Below are 17777 nucleotides of genomic sequence, written 5' to 3' on the forward strand. Positions count from 1 at the left end.
TTGAAGGTCATGCCGTTCGGTCTTTGTAATGCACCTGCGACATTCGAAAGGATGATCGACTCACTTTTGCGCGGTTTCAAGTGGTCGACGTGCATCTGCTACTTGGATGACGTCATCGTGTTTGCCCCAACGTTCGAGACACATCTTCAACGTCTGTCGGACATCCTTGCGGTCTTCCGCCGTGCCGGCCTCCAGCTCAACGCGTCCAAATGCCATTTCGGCGTCCAACAACTTAAGATTCTGGGACATGTAGTGGACGCAGCCTGTCTCGTCACGCTGTTGACCCCCCTGACCCTCGAGAGAATGACGACGACCACGGCGTATTCGCTCTGTCGGACTTGCTCAACATTGCTGACCATTAGCGCCGTGATCCGTCGCTTTACAAGATCATCCAACGCCTGAGCTTTGAGCCGGGCGAACCTTCTACGCGTGAATTTATGCGTCGTGATGGCATCTTGTTCCGCCGAAACTTTCGTGAGGACGGGCCTAACGAGATACTTGCACTGCCTCACCATCTCCGCTCTGACGTCCTCCGCGAGCTTCACGACGCACCAACAGCTGGTCACCTTGGCGTGGCTCGGAATAACGACCGCGTGCGTCGGCGCTTTTACTGGCCGGGCCTATACCGGTCCGTGAGGCGATACGTCACGGCTTGTGATCTATGCCAACGCCGAAAAACACCTCGTTTGCTTCCAGCCGGCACCCTTCAACCAATTGATGTTCCCACAGAACTCTTCCGTGTAGGAGTGGACCTTTTCGGCCCTTTCCCCTTGTCCCGGTCGGGCAACAAGTGGGTTGCTGTCGCCACGGATTATGCTACGCGTTACGCTATCACGCGTGCCCTCCCCACCAGCTGTGCCACAGACGTAGCTAACTTCCTCCTACATGGTCTAATCTTGCAGCACGGGGCCCCTCGTCAACTGCTTACGGATCGTGGACGGTACTTCTTGTCCCAAGTTATTGATGACCTCCTCTGTTCCTGCCGTACGAAGCACAATCTTACAACCGCCTATCATCCGCAAACAAACGGACTTACTCAACGCTTCAACAAGACGCTCACGGATATGCTGGCCATGTACGTGTCCGCCGACCACCGCGACTGGGACGTACCACTACCCTACGTTACGTTTGCTGATAATTCTTCTCGCCTCGACGCTGCTGGCTAGTCCCCTTTCTTTATTCTTTTTGGGCGAGAGCCTGCCTTACCATTGGACACCGTGTTGCCTAACTCGGGGACATTCACAACCGAATACGCACGAGACGCGGTAACGCACGCTGATTTGGCCCGACAGGTTGCCCGCGCCAGGATATCGACTGCGCAAACAGCCCAGAAAGACCGCTATGACCAGCACCATCGCGATGTGTACTTCGCCCCTGGAACTTTGGTACTCCTGTGGACCCCATCGCGCCACGTCGGCCTGACCTGCTTTGTTGTTTCACGGGCCCTTACCGCATCCTGCGCATGGTAACTCCCGTGACCTACGACATTGGACCCATCACGCCTTCACCGTACTCTCATTGAACGTCGCAACTCGTGCACGTCTCCCGTATGAAGCCGTACCACTCCCGCGATCCAAGCAGCCTCTAACCTTGTTCCGTTGTTTGCACCGGGTCGGTGCTCTCGCCGCCGGAGGTTATGTCACAGGCTTTGGCAGATTGGCAATCCAAGTGTTAAGCTATGGCCAACCTCTCCTTCAGGGATATGCGCCGCTGCCACGCTGGTACACAGCCTTGGGAGACGGCGACGACGCTGCTAGCCTTGCGGACGTGCGCGCTGTTCCTGGGACATTCGAGCTGCTTCGCCCACCGGCTTGTATTTGACTGTTAATACGAACAGTGCCTTCACTTCATTACGTGCCTTCAGTGCCTTCATTACGAGCAGTGCCTTCACTGCCACGTCACAATATCGTGTCTCTTTACTTTGCGTGACTATTTCTCTCGGCGACTGGGTTCGGGCAGAACGCGAGAAAGGAAGCGTATCTCCGTGTGGGACCGATAACCAGAGTTGAATCCCGGCACGAAACTGGTGGTCTTGCTTACATGCATTTGCATCACTAACATTACACCTGTTTAAATATACCGATAGCACAGCTTTTATGGGCTTTATGGGCAGCAAGAACAGAAGAAAAAGCAGCGCACCACACAAGAACGCATGAAGCTTTCCTTTTTCCATGACCAGAACTGCACACGGGGACGACCACAGGACACTGGCTAAGCGCGCTGTGCGTCCGAAACGTAGAGCCGTTAGGCACTTCTAGTGCGTGTAGCGCCCCCTGGGTGCACCAGGTGGAAGGCAACGCTGCGGCGGCCTCGCCTCACCATTGGTCTGCGGCGCAGCCGACACGCTGCCCATATTTTATGACACTGTAACCATGGCTAAGCCGTTGTGCTGTCAGCTTAAGGACACAGGTTCAGTTCTGGCCGCTCTAAGTTGATGGAGGGGAAAAGCTAAAACACCGGGATGTTGAGGTAACAGCGACGTTTATGTTGCCCAGGTGGTTTAAAATAATGGGCAGCCCTCCAGTGACGGTCTAATCCCGTAATGCGAACCCAAAAATCTTTCCCACTCCATATAAAATGTGCCCAAACCAGGCACCTTTTGCCTTCTCGTAAGGTTGTGACGAAAATCCCCATTCCTTACCTCATATTCCAACACTTCCTCTGAGCAGCGTGTGGAGCTGCTGACCAGCCCGTCCTCTCTGACCACCGAACACATGAAGTGCATGGATGCACATCTATAGTTCATTTCAGAAGCTGCGTGCAGCCCTGCAGAGGCTGCGTTTTAAACAGTCCACCCACAGAGGGCAGCTAACTTATGCTGAAGTAAAGTGAAGATATGCGCTCGGGCCTTCATGTTCCATTTGCCAAGAGGGGAGGCGGAAATGTCGTTTCAAGGCCCTCTTCGTGGTGAGTTAAGTGAGAAGACTATTGATAACAAGGTAGCCTCTACTGTGCTGCACTCAGTTTCTGAAAGGAACTGATCCTAAGCTTCGCGCACAAAGCGGCATCCAATTGAGGGGATTTTCTGACACCAGCTCCTCGACTCAAAACAATAATATATACTGACTGAACTTACATCGTACGTACAATTTATTTCAATGGATATTCTCTTAACACACGGGAGCTCTAATTCTTAAAGCCATAAATTTTATCAACACTTGCAAACTATATTCATGGATAAAGGACTAGAAACACAGAACAATTATTGTTTATTATTTCGTTTGAAAATAATACGTAATTTCAATGGTTTCGCTTTCAGTAGCGTAACCATAGCTGTCGCTTCGTTGCGTGAATCAATTAGTTCGTAAACTGAAACGATTTCAAGTTGCGCAAATCCTGTCATTGAAGACTTGTTCTTGCGGACCACGAACACAAATTTTGTGAAAAGCATTCAAGCAGTTGTTTGTGTCTATAGGCCCTTTGTTGTTTCCTCTTAAACGCAGTTCACAGGCACTGTATGGATATTGTCTATCTGTAAAAAGAGAAATATATCACTACCGTTAATAGCACGCTGATTGCGATTCATTAGATATTCATGTATTAGAGCAGCAGGAATACACAATGTGGCTGCTCATTCGTTTCATTTAGTGTGCAGTCGTTCATCCTTTCAAGATTTATTGTGAACATGTTCATACGTGAAATAGCCTCAAGTACATATACCACACTGAGCAGCGGTTAATGGATTAAATTGTCCCGTCGGGATAATGATATGGGTTTGGTAAAACACTGCCTGGTTTTAATCCATAATTTTCAAGGCGCCCTTCTTTACGCTGTGTATTCTTCCACAGTGAACTAGAAGTAGAGCATAGATAATTACTGTTTGTTAATGGCGGTTGATAAGCTAAGCAAAGCACGTGTATTGAAATCTTGTACATACAATTTTTCAAATTTGGCGCGGGCACTGAAAGTCGTTGTAGTTACCTCTGCTGAATATCAAATGGCAATTTCGCGGATTACCTGATGCATGATTGCCGATAAGTTTGAATTCCGGTAAGATTTCTGGCTTTTATGGTAAAACCGTGACCGTTAACCAATAGAGACAAGTTGTTGCAGCTAAACTGCTAAAATTGATCCTAAAATGAAGAGGGAAAGCCAAAAATCAGAGTGGAAACGGAATAAATTATATTAGAATTTATTAACACAAGAAAACCCACACGAGGGCTTTATTCATTCCTGAAAAAAAATTAAACGGTGTCTAATGTCGAGACGACTGCACAGCAGGAGCCTCACTCGCGTTTCACGACAGTCCGACACATCATTCAACTGGTTTGACGTCGTCTGGTTTCCTTGCGCAAGTCCTGCGCAGACCTACGCTTCTTCCTCTTTGCCTGCAACGCTCGCAGAGGCGTCCAGACAAATTTGCTCTCTCGCGCACATTTTGACATTTGAATGAGCTCCCCTAATTACCTACGTAATTAACTGCCAGAGAAATAGTTGACCTAATCAATTGAAACAATAAACTTACCCCTCCGAATAATTTGCTAAGTCCTTCCCTTATATCACCGAGCCATCCACTTCAATCGTTTAGCCATTCATCCTAAATTTTTAATAACATTGATTCCCATAATTCCTTTTTTTTTGTGCTATTTTGGTTTTTTGATTTCCCGAATTTCCCAAGTCGCCAACTTTATTGCACACTACTTCCTCTTACTCCTCGTAATTTCCTTTGGTATACCTTATTTCACTCTGTTGTTCCCTCTCTATCACTTACTTCCTCTAAGTTCACTTTCTTTTCTTGCAATTCCCAGTAGCCCCTTTCATCTTAATTTCATTCCTAATTTATTTTCATTCACTTTAATTGATTTATTTCGTGTAATGCACTTTAATTTTTTTGGTTCAGTTTTATCCCTCTGTTTGGCTTTGTCATCCTCCTTAATTTTGTTTTTTCCTCTGTCATAACCTTAAGTTAGCCATGCTTTCGTCAGCTCTAGCTGCGCTTAACTTCCTAGAAGCGTCCAGAATCTTTGCTATATGATAGATGTTAACGACCTTTTTTTAGCGAAGCCTTAGCCGCATAATGTTAACAGCATCCAACCGCTTCGAGAAGGGGAATATGCCAGTCAACAGCGCTAGGCACTTTGTGTTTTGTTCTTTTTGGCCCCGTTAGCGTGGATATAAAAGTGGTGACCGCACACAGGCAACCAATGGCGTTCTAATGTCGTGATGTAAGGATGACTTCTGCCCGGACGTGCATCGTCATCGGCGACCAGCGTCTCGGAATATTCTGGTGTGCTTTGGGGTCATGAATCCCCGTGATCCTCATAGGAAGATAAGGCCTACACCGAAGCAACGCTTCATAGGTAGCCGAATAGCATTTGACAACGGTGGATGATCTGGCCCGGTCGCTCAATATTGTGGGATTTTTGTTCCTTGTATATGCATCGAATTGTTTTCTTTTTAACTATTCTACTCTGTAACCGTTGTTGTAAAAGCTATTTGATTGAATAAATCTGAAACGTTCTACTCTCAGATTTGTAGTAGCGTTTTAGTTAACTCTCGTTAATGATTTATGTCCTCGTGATTCTACAGTACATTGCCTATTCAGATATGTCACTCTTGGTTGTTGTTTTCGTCCGAGGCTTTCGCTCCTTCTCTCTGCTCTTGTCGGCGAAAGCCGACCATAGGACGGCCACCCCCTCGTCACCGGTGCCCTGTAGGTTTGGTGGGGTTGTCTCCTCGCTCGAGTACAAACTCCACACCTGCTTGACAGTGCACCCTCCTAAGGAAAGGGTGACAGACAATAATAGAACGCCCGAGACAAAAGCAAAATTGCGTTAATTCTGCCAGCGCCACGCCTGCGCCATGAAGTTATCTCAGCAACCGGTCGGCGGTTGAATGCTTGGCAGACCAACGCAAGGTGTGCTTGCAACTGTTGCCATTACACCAAAGTGGCTCGACCCTTGTAACTAACTATGGCACCATTGTTGAGTCACCTAAGTAAAACAGGTAGTAGACGGTTATCGCCAGTGTCTCAGAGAGCAAGGAATTTGTACTGTATGAACAAAAATAAACTCAAATATCTCTAAGAAAGAATCCCAATATATCCCAAGAAGCTACCTGTAATGATTAGCCTGTGACCCGGTTTAATTTAGAGAGAGAGAGAGAGAGAGAGAAAAAAAATGTGAAGTACGAAAAAAATATTGAGAGAAGGAAAAGCAAGTCTTTGGATAGAACAGGATAGTCAGGAAAAAAAATTGCGAATGAAGATATAGCTGTCTAGCAGAGCATCCGGCCTGTCGCTGCAACAACGGAGTGAAAGGCGATCACGACATCTCTGTGGCAATAGCCTAGGACCCCCCAGCACCCAGGGAAACAATAACGATTAAAGATAACGGGAGATTTTCTTTCTCTTGTGAGTGGTCTGCTGTGTCGTCGTCGTCGTCATTGTCGTTCTTCTCATTGTTGTCATCGCTGTTGCGGTGGTTGTCGTAGGGGATGCGTAATATGTGAACCAGTGGACGATGATAATGAACACAGCACAAAGTGCAGCATCATTCTGCGGACCACACCACAGGGTAATGTTCAGGCTTATTATGTGGACCCTACCCCGGCATAGTTGATCCTTATTCATCTAAAGCAGGCTAAAAGATACCAATTCACAGTTATTTATATAAAGAATGCGGAGAATTGACCTACCAGACCTGGTTAAATAATGAAATAACTCGGAAAAAATAAAATAACTGCCGGAACTCAAACAAAGGGAGTTAGCTTCAAAAGCCCAAGTTTCTATCCCTGCGCAACGGAAGCCGACGAGCGGAGCACTCGAAGCAGTAGCTCAAAACGCAACATAAGCCTGTTACCTGGATTACAGAATAAACCTGAACCTTATTGACTTGTCCGGTTAGCAGAATAGGTCCTGATTGTCTGTCGTAGTAGTGGTTGTTTCCTGCAGGGCACATACCTTATCAATGGATCGGAGAGTGATCAGGGGTTGAAAAACGGTCTTATCTAACCACTGCAGAAAGATATGACAATTCAGGAGGTCGGAAAAATTGTCGAGCCTAAGTCGACGTGTTGCTGTCTTCGCCGTCTTCCTTTTTTTGTTATTTTTTTATCTCTGCTTGCTGTCCCCCATCCTTTCCGAAGGCTCCTTTTTCAGGTTCTCACTATTTGCCACGAAGGAAGAAACCATCTCCAACCACTGCAGGAGCACATCTTCGCAAAGCACACTACCGCACAAGAACACTTAAATAAAAATATTGTTTGGAAGAATACACGTGTACTTACTGTGAAAATATTTCTGCCCTTGGGGTATTAGTCTTGTAGATGTCACTACTATGCCACATTTTTTCTTTTCATCTGCATATACAATTTTTTCAGTGTGCGCGTCGTTGTTAACTGGAAAAATACAATAAGCTTCAGGAAAACGTCTGTGAAGTGCAGCCTCGTTAGAACTTTGTGACAGTTTCTTTTCATCGAACGAAAATTCACAACGTGTTATTTTGCTTCAAGAGGCCGACAGCTTAAGCTAGAAAATGCGTGGAATTTCCGCACACTTTCCGTTGTGGAATTCAGAAGCAAACATCGTTTTCTCAGTTGGTGGCGTCATCAAATATTAGCGGAGCATACACAGGTAGATGTATGGCAGCTATACGTTGCCGCCTAATTTACAATACATGATCATAAAAACACGTATTTTCTGACATCTGACAAGCTTCATTCCCTACAAAAAGGCCCCAACTTTAAATGCAAGCTCAGCAAAGGCAAGGCTCACCCGGCCAAGTCTTTACCCAAGAACTCCAGCCACACATATATACACGATGATGAAGAAAGGTGACTTCTAGATTAGGTTACTCAGAATTATGGTTGAAAGAGGAATGCCAGACCCCCGCCAAATTTTTGCCATGTTGTTCACCGGTTATACCATTTCTCAAAGTGGTGCATTACAAGTTCTTAACTGCTTTAGAAGTTGAACGAAGTAATTCACAGCAGTATTGGTAAGGCTCAAAAACGTACAAACTTTTCAGTTACACCGCATGTCTTGTCTTATGCATCAATATTTGTAATCTGAAGTTCTTAGGGGAAATCCACCTGTTTACATGTTCTCAGAACGAATGTCGCAATCAGACCCAGAAAATAAAAATCCTTCAGGTAATGCGACTGCGTTGGTTCTCGTTACTTTCTATTTTGCTCTGACAAAGAAAGGATCACTTATAATACCACCAAGGGTAATGTTTTGTGGTAATGAATGTTACTGCACTTTTTTACTAGAAACTTGCATGCAGACATGACGTTTCTGGAATCAGAAAGAGCAAGATATCCGGCAAGTAGGAATTATGATTAGTGGGTGTCGCACCAGTTTATTTGTTATGGGTACTCGCACGGAGCAGGGAAAAATATTATGATCTGCCACAGTAAATCTCTTGGCCCCAACGGAATTGGGGGTCATGGAAACTTCTCGGTGTTGTTCGTATGTAGTAAGAACGTGAAATTCGAATGTCAAGCGGGCGTTCGCCACAATTACGAAGACATTTCCGCAGTGATTCAGCGTACACGCTTTGAACTCTACATTAACTTGCCATCTGCGGGTACACTTTTACTCACTGAATATGTGAGACGCTCAACAGCTTGAGTTAACCGGGATGGACAACATATTGGGCACGTTTGTCGCAAACGAGTTAAGACATTCAGCGTGCGCAATTTTTGCATGCACACAAATGCTGACAACGGGATCTGTTGACGGATTTAAAGGGTGGTGTGTGGGCTTCGGCACTTGGCTGTATAATTACGTATGTAAAGCAATAAATATGAGTCCCGAAAACACTAATTCTCTTCACGCAGTTCCCATCGTTTCTTTCCTTTCTTTTCTTTCAAGGAAGATTTGAAGACCACTCCTTTACCTCACTTTCCTTTGCCCAGCCGCCCACTGACTAATGTTGTGCAATCGCTATTTTTAGGTGAGCTGACGACCGCAAAACGTTCTTCTGACAGCGAAGACGTACGTTCCTCGCTCTTCTCATATAGGATGCGCGGATAAATCGGTGAGGACCAGAAAATTGTCAGACTAAAACGTTAGTTTTGTGTTTGATTCCCAGGGCTCCCGGTGTGTCGTTTTTGTTAGTTTTTTTACTGTCCAGCTTAAAGGGCTTCGAAGCGAGATTCTCGCCGGTGCCTTTCGCTGTTAACCACTAGGACATCACCGGTATCCTAATGTGCGTGCTCGAGCTCGGGAGGTACAAAGAGGAGGTTGAGCGGCTGGCATGCAGCAGCAGCCATGCTTCGTTCCATTAACGATAACATGCCCTAAATCTGCTTGAAGATTTCAAATGGGTCATCTCACAGACACGTGCGTCCTCACGTCCCTATTGGTCGCGAAGCTTGGGTTTCTGGGTTACGTAGGCAGTAAGGAGCCTACGACGCGGGAAGGCAACGACAGCCGCACTTTTGTCCGTTAGATTAAAGGTCGAGTACTGGCAAGTTTAATTCTGCTAATTAGGTAGGAAGTATGACAAATCGCGAATTACAGAAAAACATGATTTTGTTTTCCGTGCGCTCCTTCGTCTTCACCCAGCTTCCCTTGTAATCCTTCTTCAAAGAGTGGAAAAGCACCGAATTTTCTTAAACGCGCACCAAGAAATCTATTACTCATGCGGTTCCTAAGCCAATAAATTGTGTCGATCGTAAGCCCCGTTTGTGCGGTTCTCATTATAGCAGCCCAGGGATTTGCGCGGTTCCAACTCGATCGTAAACGTAGATCATGCTTACGTACTTGAATTATGAACCTGCATTACTGTTGGTTCGTACCGCCATTCAAGATCAATAAATACTCCTTTGAGGTTCTTCGTTACTGGTCGTCTGGCGGAAAAAAAGAAGCATACATTTCATTAATATTAGAATAACAGCGCTATTGCTTTGTGATTGATTCTCAAACTTCTCACCCATTTACATGTTGGGTTCTTACGTAAACAACCTCGCCATAAGTTTCGTACAATGCCTCGTCATATTTGCAGTCGTGCTTCGGGAACTCAGATTCATTGTATTGCCCAATAACCGTCCAAATCGGTTTCGTGGTATTATAAAGCTGAAAAAGAAGAGAAGTATTTCATTAAATATGCCATAAAAAGAGATATATGGAGTGAGAAAGAATGAGATATAATTAGGGAGACGGTAGTTTTATTGAAAAAAAGAAACACCTAGAGGTCAACCCGATTTTACAGCTTCTGGCCTGCTAACCTGTGTGAGAGAAGGGGAAGAGCAAAACTTAAACCCGTTCTACTAAATGTGAAAGCTATCGGAAGTGCAGAGCAGCGATTCTCCATAATGGGCTGCAGCGCCCTTATCCGCTCACTGCTGCATTTCTAATTTCCCGCCTTCGCAGCACCCACACACCCCTGCCTGAAACTGCGCCAGCGGGAGTTCTGTTCTTATCGCGCTTGCTTTATATTGCGTATGCTGGAGCTGCTTTCCGTCATCCCGAGCGCGCCATTTTTTTCTTGGGCGGCCGTAGCCTTTTTGCGACATTTCGAACGCGTCATTTTTTTCTTCCGCGGCTGGGGCCTTTCTGAGTCATTTCGAGCCAGCCATTTCTTTCTTGCGGGGCCGCTTTTTTTCTCTTACTATTCTAAAAAGCAACCCAACGAGCGTTCCTAACTAAAGAAACACGGGAGCTGCCGGTTACATACACAGATTTCGACTGAACTGTGCCTGCAGTTTTCTTTGCGCTAAATAACGGGAATGTGGCGAGCCCATAAAGTGCTCTGCACTTAAAATAGGCAGAGGGTCACGTGTATGGTGACAGTGGGATAGAAATGTGCTAGAAAAACAACACAAAACATGCAACGCACGCCCAACTGTGTAATAGATTGAGATTCATGCAATTCACAGACACGACAGAATGCCTCCGGGCAGCGGCCGTCTCACAAACTGATAGATTTTTTGGGATCATTATACGCTGCTGCTCCGCGTTTGAAGCATTGCGATGAAATTGAGGAGTCCCCCTCGACCGAATCGGGTGTTTTATCACTGGAGAAGAACACAGTATTCGAGAAGATATTTGGGGAACTTGTTACAGACACCAGGCAGTTACAATTATTACGTACACATTCAGTACATGGCTCCCCGCAGGTTACGAGTACCTTAGATGTGTATAGCCACAATTCTACTGGGAAAAAGCTGGGAAAACACAATTTATCTCTTCCAATGACCGGACAACAATCCAACATTACTACTGTTCTTAGAAGACTGACGAAACTTATAGATCTCAATTAAGTTCCGTTGTCACGGGAGAGATTCGAGATTTTCCGCCTTACCATGATGTATCGCGTTAATGCTGCCAAACGTGACAAAGTTGAGCCCAATCACACAAAACCATTGCTCTGATCCACGCGACAAGGTACCGGGCTTTGCCAAGATGTATAAGGCATGTGTTTGCTTGCGGCATTGCACATTAGTAAATTAACAAAGGCCTATTTATGCCATCCCCAAGCCGGGCTAAGCACTCACGATCGAGAACATGCGCTCCATCTCCCTCACGTCGTGCGTGAGGAAGGGAATGTAGTGCATGGCACTCCGTAAACTCCAAACCTGCCTAGAACAGACCAACCAAATGCCCGAAACGATGTACGGCTTTCGGCAGCACCTCGGAATGTGCGATGTCCTGGTGCAGCTGCAGGACCTCGTGATCAAGAAAGCCACTCGGAGTTCGCCGCGCGGGATACTGGCCCTCGGCTTGAAGGGGCATTTGACAACGTGTCCCACGCGAGCATTCTCAGTAACCTCAACAAGGCGGGATGTGGCTACGTCAAGGATTTCCTGAGCAAGCGCATGGTGGTCATACAGATTGGAGGAGAGAAGTCGGACTCTGTAGAACTGGGAGACTGCGGGACCCCACAGGGTTCTGTCCTGTCGCCCCTTCTATTCAACCTGGCCCTCCTCCCGCTGCCAAATATACTCAAACAGATCGACGGCGTGGACCACGCGTTCTACGCCGATGACATCACAGTGTGGACGAATCGCGTGGGTTCCGAAGCCTGGGCGGAGGAGGTCTGGCAGAGGGCAGCAACGATGGTGAACGAATACGCCAAGACCTGCGGTTGTGCTGCGCACCTCAGAAGTCGGGGCTGCTCATCGTGCAGTCCAGAAGACGCAAGAACGAACCCAAGCTGAACGTGGTCGTCACCATCGATGGCGTAGACATCAAGCCCACGCAGCCGCAACGCATCCTCCGTCTCGTGTTACAACGAGACGGCAAGGCGGGAGGGGCCATCGCTAAGATCAAGACGGACTCCGAACAGGTCATCAGAATGATCGGACGTGTTGCGAAACGGAACAGAGAACCTTAATGAGACGACGTCTCCCGCCTGGTCCGGGCGTTCATCGTGTCTCGCATCACCTACTCGGCCCCGTATCTCCAGCTAACGAAGGCGAACAGGAACACGCTAGACACGATCGTAAGGAAAGCCACCAAGACGGCTATGTGCCTAACCCAGTACTTTTCTACGCAGAAGCTCCTGGACATGGGGGTACGCAATACTGTAGACGAGCTCATACAGGCTCATCGGTCTAACCAGATAGTGCGACTGAGCCAGACTGAGCACGGCCGAGCAGTCCTCCGTAAGATTGGTTGGCCCATCGAACTACAGACACCGAAGCACCCTCTATCTCCGGCGTGGAGGGAAGCAGTCAAGACCAGGCCTATGCCAAGCAACATGCAGGCAGGCAGGAACGACGAGAGGCGTGCAGCGCGGGCACAGGCACTCGCCCGACAGCTGGAAGCAGACCCCGTGGTTCTCTACACAGATGTCTCACTTCTCCAGCACAGCAGCAAAGCACTGGCCGCCGTCATGACCATCCACAAGCTGGTGACCAGCGCGTTGGTACGGACGACAGACGCCAGCCAAGCAGAAGAGGTGGCCGTCGCTCTCGCCCTCCCGCACACGGACGTGCAGACGATCGTCACAGACTCCAAGACTGTGGCAACTAAGATTACTGTCATCGACAATATACCTGGAGATTGCATAAGGTTCAACAAATGCTGCCATATTGCAATCATGCCGCTCTTCACCCAACACTGCAAGTAACTAAAGAGCTCCAAGATTGAAAAGTTGTTCGAGTCTTGTAAATCTTCTGACGAGCTTTAAAGGAAAAAGAGTGCCGTGCTATTGCGACGCGTGCTTTTTATAGACTCCAATACGCTGACACCGAAGCCACGCTATTTTTCCGTTTCTAACCCTTATTACCCTCTTTTAGCCCGTCTTATTATAGATTATTCTTTTTTTTTTTCACCTTCACTCATGCTAATTCATCCTTCTCCATCCCAATACACCTTAATCGCGCAATACCCTACCTTACTTATATAAAGAGGGGATGAACAGAAAACCCAAGTTCCTCTAAAAGGTCTACAGAATACTAATATGCCACTTTATGAGGCAGTACCGTTAAAATAACCTTCTAAGAATCAAAATCAAGCCATGAGCGGGCTAGCAGAGATGACGTCAATGGCGACTGAGCGGCTGTGCAAAAAGTCACGTGACAAACAACAGAATGAGAAGCGCGCACACACGCTCCGAAAGGAAACACACAAAATCTTTTTTTTTACGTAAACTTACATAAGTCACAAACAATTATAAATGTGCAGGTATAATTGAAGCCATGCCTCCCTCTCAATCTGCAAAGCCGCGGCGCCGGTGGAGGTTCTGATGGTTATTGAATGTTCGGCATAGTCACAGCTCTGTTACCTCGAACTGTACGTATAACAAGGTGAATTCGGCTGGGGGAGCGTTAGTCACCACATAAAAAGTTGCATGAGCAACTTAACGGAAGCAGTGAGTACGGCCAATATTTCCACCATTACAGAAGGGAAGTAAGCCGTGTACCAACCTGCGTACGGAGTATAGCAGGATTGAGTGCGTTGCGTGTAGTCGCGCACAATGCTGCCTCACAGAGCCACAATGCACTGCGGCTAATTATTCAATATTTATCATCGCTAATTACATCGTAAAATGTACGCTAAATATTAAATGCCCTAATTATTGAATTTTATTGCGTAGAATTCTTTGCCGCATACCCCCACAGCCAGGACCGTGTAATGCCCTGCATTAGCCCAAAATTGCCAATATCGCAGGAATTCCACCTGTAATCACTGTAATAGCGTAAATGGTGATAACTACTCGCACTATTTTGAAAAAAAAAGTAAAATACAAAAAATGACTGAAAATAACGAACTGTGTAACGCCTTGAATGTCAACAATGATGCGAATTTCACGACAGTTTCACCTGTAATCGTCAAAATAGCGTAATTGAGGTAATTGGTCGTACGAAATTTTGAAAAATGAAAATAAACAAGAAAATTATGAAAGAATTACGTACGGGATTTGCCGATCCGTGTAACGCCCTGCATTTATACAATAATGTGAATTTCGCGAGTTTCACATGTAAGCGTGATGATAACGTAAATGGAGATACTTTTTCGGACGAAATTCTGAAGAACTAGAAAATAGAGGAAATATTTCAAAAGGGCGGACATTGGCAAACTGTATACCGCCCTGCATTTACCCAGTATTTCAGATTTCGCGAATTCTCCACTTTTAGTCTTTATAATAGCATAAATGGAGATTGGTAGGACAGGATTTAAAAATAACAAGAAATTTGGCTGTTGAGCACAGCACTCGAGACAAGCGGCATAACAATGCTACGCGTTAGTCGATAATTCTCGGATATTCTGATGAATTTTCGTTTGACAATCCTTAATCATCTCTTACACAAGGCAGCTCTTCAATTCACCAAGTACTCAATTCGTATCATTGGTAGTAATAAATCATCTCTTATACATTCCTGGTATGCATGGTTCTTCTCGGGCCTTCCTGGAATTATTTGGATTTTGGGTCAGTACGCCCGACGCCGGGATAATTCGAGGTAAACATATCATGAGACCAAAACAGGCTTTCACCCTAATAAATACGCCTTTACGCCGGCTTCAGTGATCACCTTCATTAGTATTCTTTTGTTGACGAGACGGTTCATTAGGCTAAAATAATATACTTACCTTCATGCGTGTAATTTACTGACGCGGCATGAAAGCAAGGCTGCGTGACGACACAGCCTTAGATGATGGGTACGAATATTTTCCTGGGTGAGGCGAGGTATTTTGTGAATGGGGTTGGGAAAAGAAACGTAGCGTCGTTTCACACAAGGCGAGCGAAGAGAACTATGATTCACTTTATCGGTGAGGCTACATACTTAATATGGCCTAACTTTATGCAGAGCAGTTAGTGTGCCATTGATTAAAAATGTTTTACAGTAGACTGCTTCGGTGAACGCTACATGCGATTTGAGAAAAGAAAACGGTACTGAACACGAAAGTGTACTAGTGTGGTATTTATAGGCAGGTAAAGAGTTTAGGGTATGCCCATGATATATTCGAATGCTCTGAACGCCAACATGTGATGGCCCAAATAACGATCCAGACACGCAAAGAAAAAGGAAAAATATGATTGTTTCTTCTCACGCCATTAGGTCGAAGTTCACATTAACAAACTTCGTTTTCTCCTTTTCCGGAGGCCACGAAGGAATTTTCCGTGGATGGAAGTTTCGCCGTTGTGCAATTTTATTATTCCACTGAACAACAGCTCGACCAGAAGACGCAAAACATTTTGGTGCCCTTTGCAAAAGTCTCTATAAGGCCAAACTGCGGCATCTACGGCGATAACAATGAGCGACCACAGCGTTCTGAATGTTACCGTTTTGATATCACGTGCGAGAGAGTATTCTTGGCCGACTGTTTGACTCTGAGCGGTAATGTCGCGCTGTTATATAACACCAGGCTATATACGGCCGGAAATTTAAACCCATGGTTTCTAAGCATAATCATTGGTGCACGTGAGGCAATTTTCGGAAGGCAAGATCGCGGGGCTGTGTCTGTTTTGTTTATAAAATGCGATTTACTTAAGCACTACCACCTTGCTTAAGTTATTAACAGCCTGTTTTATTATGAGTTAAGGGAACAACTCCGCTACCCCGAAATAGCAGACAGGGTAACGGTGAAATAAAAAAGGAGCGATTACGTTATGCTTTGTTTTAGCGGCCAGTATCGCAAGATGTCAGTGGGGGTTTCGTAAGGAGACAATCAGGTTGCAAATAAATAAATGGTAACTTCAAAATGACATTCCGTTTACAATTATTTTTATTCCCGGCTTGTCCTATAAAGCAACAATTTGTTGCAGTATGCGCGAAATGTTGTCACGGTGCGTCTGGAAGTGAGTGAATACTACACGATGAATTGGATCATGTTTATCGAGGCCCTATTTCTAAGCCTCATCTGTACACTCTACACTGCCTATAAAACCATTACTGATACTCTTGCTTTCTCCTCCATATTTCAGCGCTTAGATGGTGAAATCAACGCATAGCCGGTGAATTCAACAGCTGTGTTCTAAGATGTTGCCCGATGACGAGGCAGGGCAATCGGCTTCCAGAATATAATTTTTGAGTTACAATGCAGAAATCTTGAGGTCATAAAAATCTGTTCTTTTTTTTATAATAAGCAAATAAACCAGCTGATAAATGTTCCCTCCCTTCCAAGTTCACGTTTCACTAAAGCATAACCATTATTATGCATGAAAATATATGTCATCGTACCTTCACAAGGCGCATATTCTGAGATAAACCTTCATAAACTTATGTTTATTACGTCACTATGATATCGCATCCTGACTTGCCGATGCAAGTGCCACAGGATTATCCTCTTCATACCTAATTGCCTCCTTCCTGGCAAATAACAATGAGGGGGTCATGCAGTACCACGAAGTGCCAAAGAAACGGCCTCGAGCCTTCCAGAAACGGAGCTGAGTGACCCAGTATATGCTGATAAGATATGACGTATACTAAAAACAAGAAGGTGCCACATTTATACTCAAGCAAAAGGAAACCAAAAACTTGGACACTTATGGACGTTAAAACTAAAGGCCCGTCTACAAAGGTTAAAACGTTATCTAAAATTGAAAACATCAAACTGATATGCTGCGAACTACGTAAGGTAGAGTAACTTTATCAAACCCGTAACGTATGAAAATGACCTTAAATAGAAACAGCGGTGAAAACTTACCTGTCTCAGGTCAGGCACAGGGAAAAAATCTGGAAGTAGTTTCGGTGGTTTCTCGGGTTTCTCATTGCACAACGTCATGCGCACAGAGAATACCAGTATTAAACACTTTCCCAGCTGCATATTAATTACTTGTGCTTTTGCCCAAAGCCAGCGACTTATATTGAGTTTTTATGAATGTCAGTTTGCGAGATGGCCCAGTATGCACCTGTAGGCAAGCAACATCGCACGAGCTTCTTGCAGGGCAGAGCTACGTATGTCGAGTAGCGTGCCTTTAGAAAATTTTGTCTTTAATTTGTTGTGGAAAGGAAATCAAATATGAGTATCGAGGTCATTTTGCGACTTTAAAATAACACCAATGGTCCGGCATACGGTGACACTTGACAAACAAGTCAATTTTAAGGCGACGGCGCTCTTTATAGCTGGCTAGTGTTGCCAAAGCTTGTGACAAATGGCAACGTCAACAGATGAACACTCCAAGTCTATTTTTGCACGACAAACTAGAGCGGGGAACATTCAACAGGTTTTACTGGGCGCAATACTTCACTCCATGAAAACTAGTATCTAGTAAAAGCAAATGTTACTGCATATGCTGTTAAAAACCAGGATGCCCTTTGCGTATAAATGTAGGACATTGATCTGGAAGTGTAAATAAACATTCATACGCACTAGTCCGCCACAGGAAATGATCAGAATTGTTCAGTATAATTTATCCCATGGATTCCTCCCTCTCTGACTG

At 45.6% G+C, this 17777-nt stretch overlaps 1 long non-coding RNA gene across 1 annotated transcript; it reads right to left on the reverse strand.

Annotated features, from left to right (window-relative positions):
• Positions 1-3188: 3188 nt before the first annotated feature.
• LOC144162799 (uncharacterized) lies at positions 3189-17316 on the reverse strand. The gene is made up of 5 exons (XR_013320770.1): positions 17042-17316; positions 9879-10021; positions 9710-9795; positions 7228-7338; positions 3189-3472 (listed from the first exon to the last, which is right to left on the reverse strand). It is a non-coding gene; the product is annotated as an uncharacterized LOC144162799 (long non-coding RNA).
• Positions 17317-17777: the final 461 nt, after the last annotated feature.

The sequence above is a fragment of the Haemaphysalis longicornis genome, unplaced genomic scaffold (assembly GCF_048455015.1).
Source record: "Haemaphysalis longicornis isolate Haplotype H1 unplaced genomic scaffold, Haemaphysalis longicornis Haplotype H1 scaffold_12, whole genome shotgun sequence".
In the NCBI taxonomy this organism is placed as follows: Eukaryota; Metazoa; Arthropoda; class Arachnida; order Ixodida; family Ixodidae; genus Haemaphysalis; species Haemaphysalis longicornis.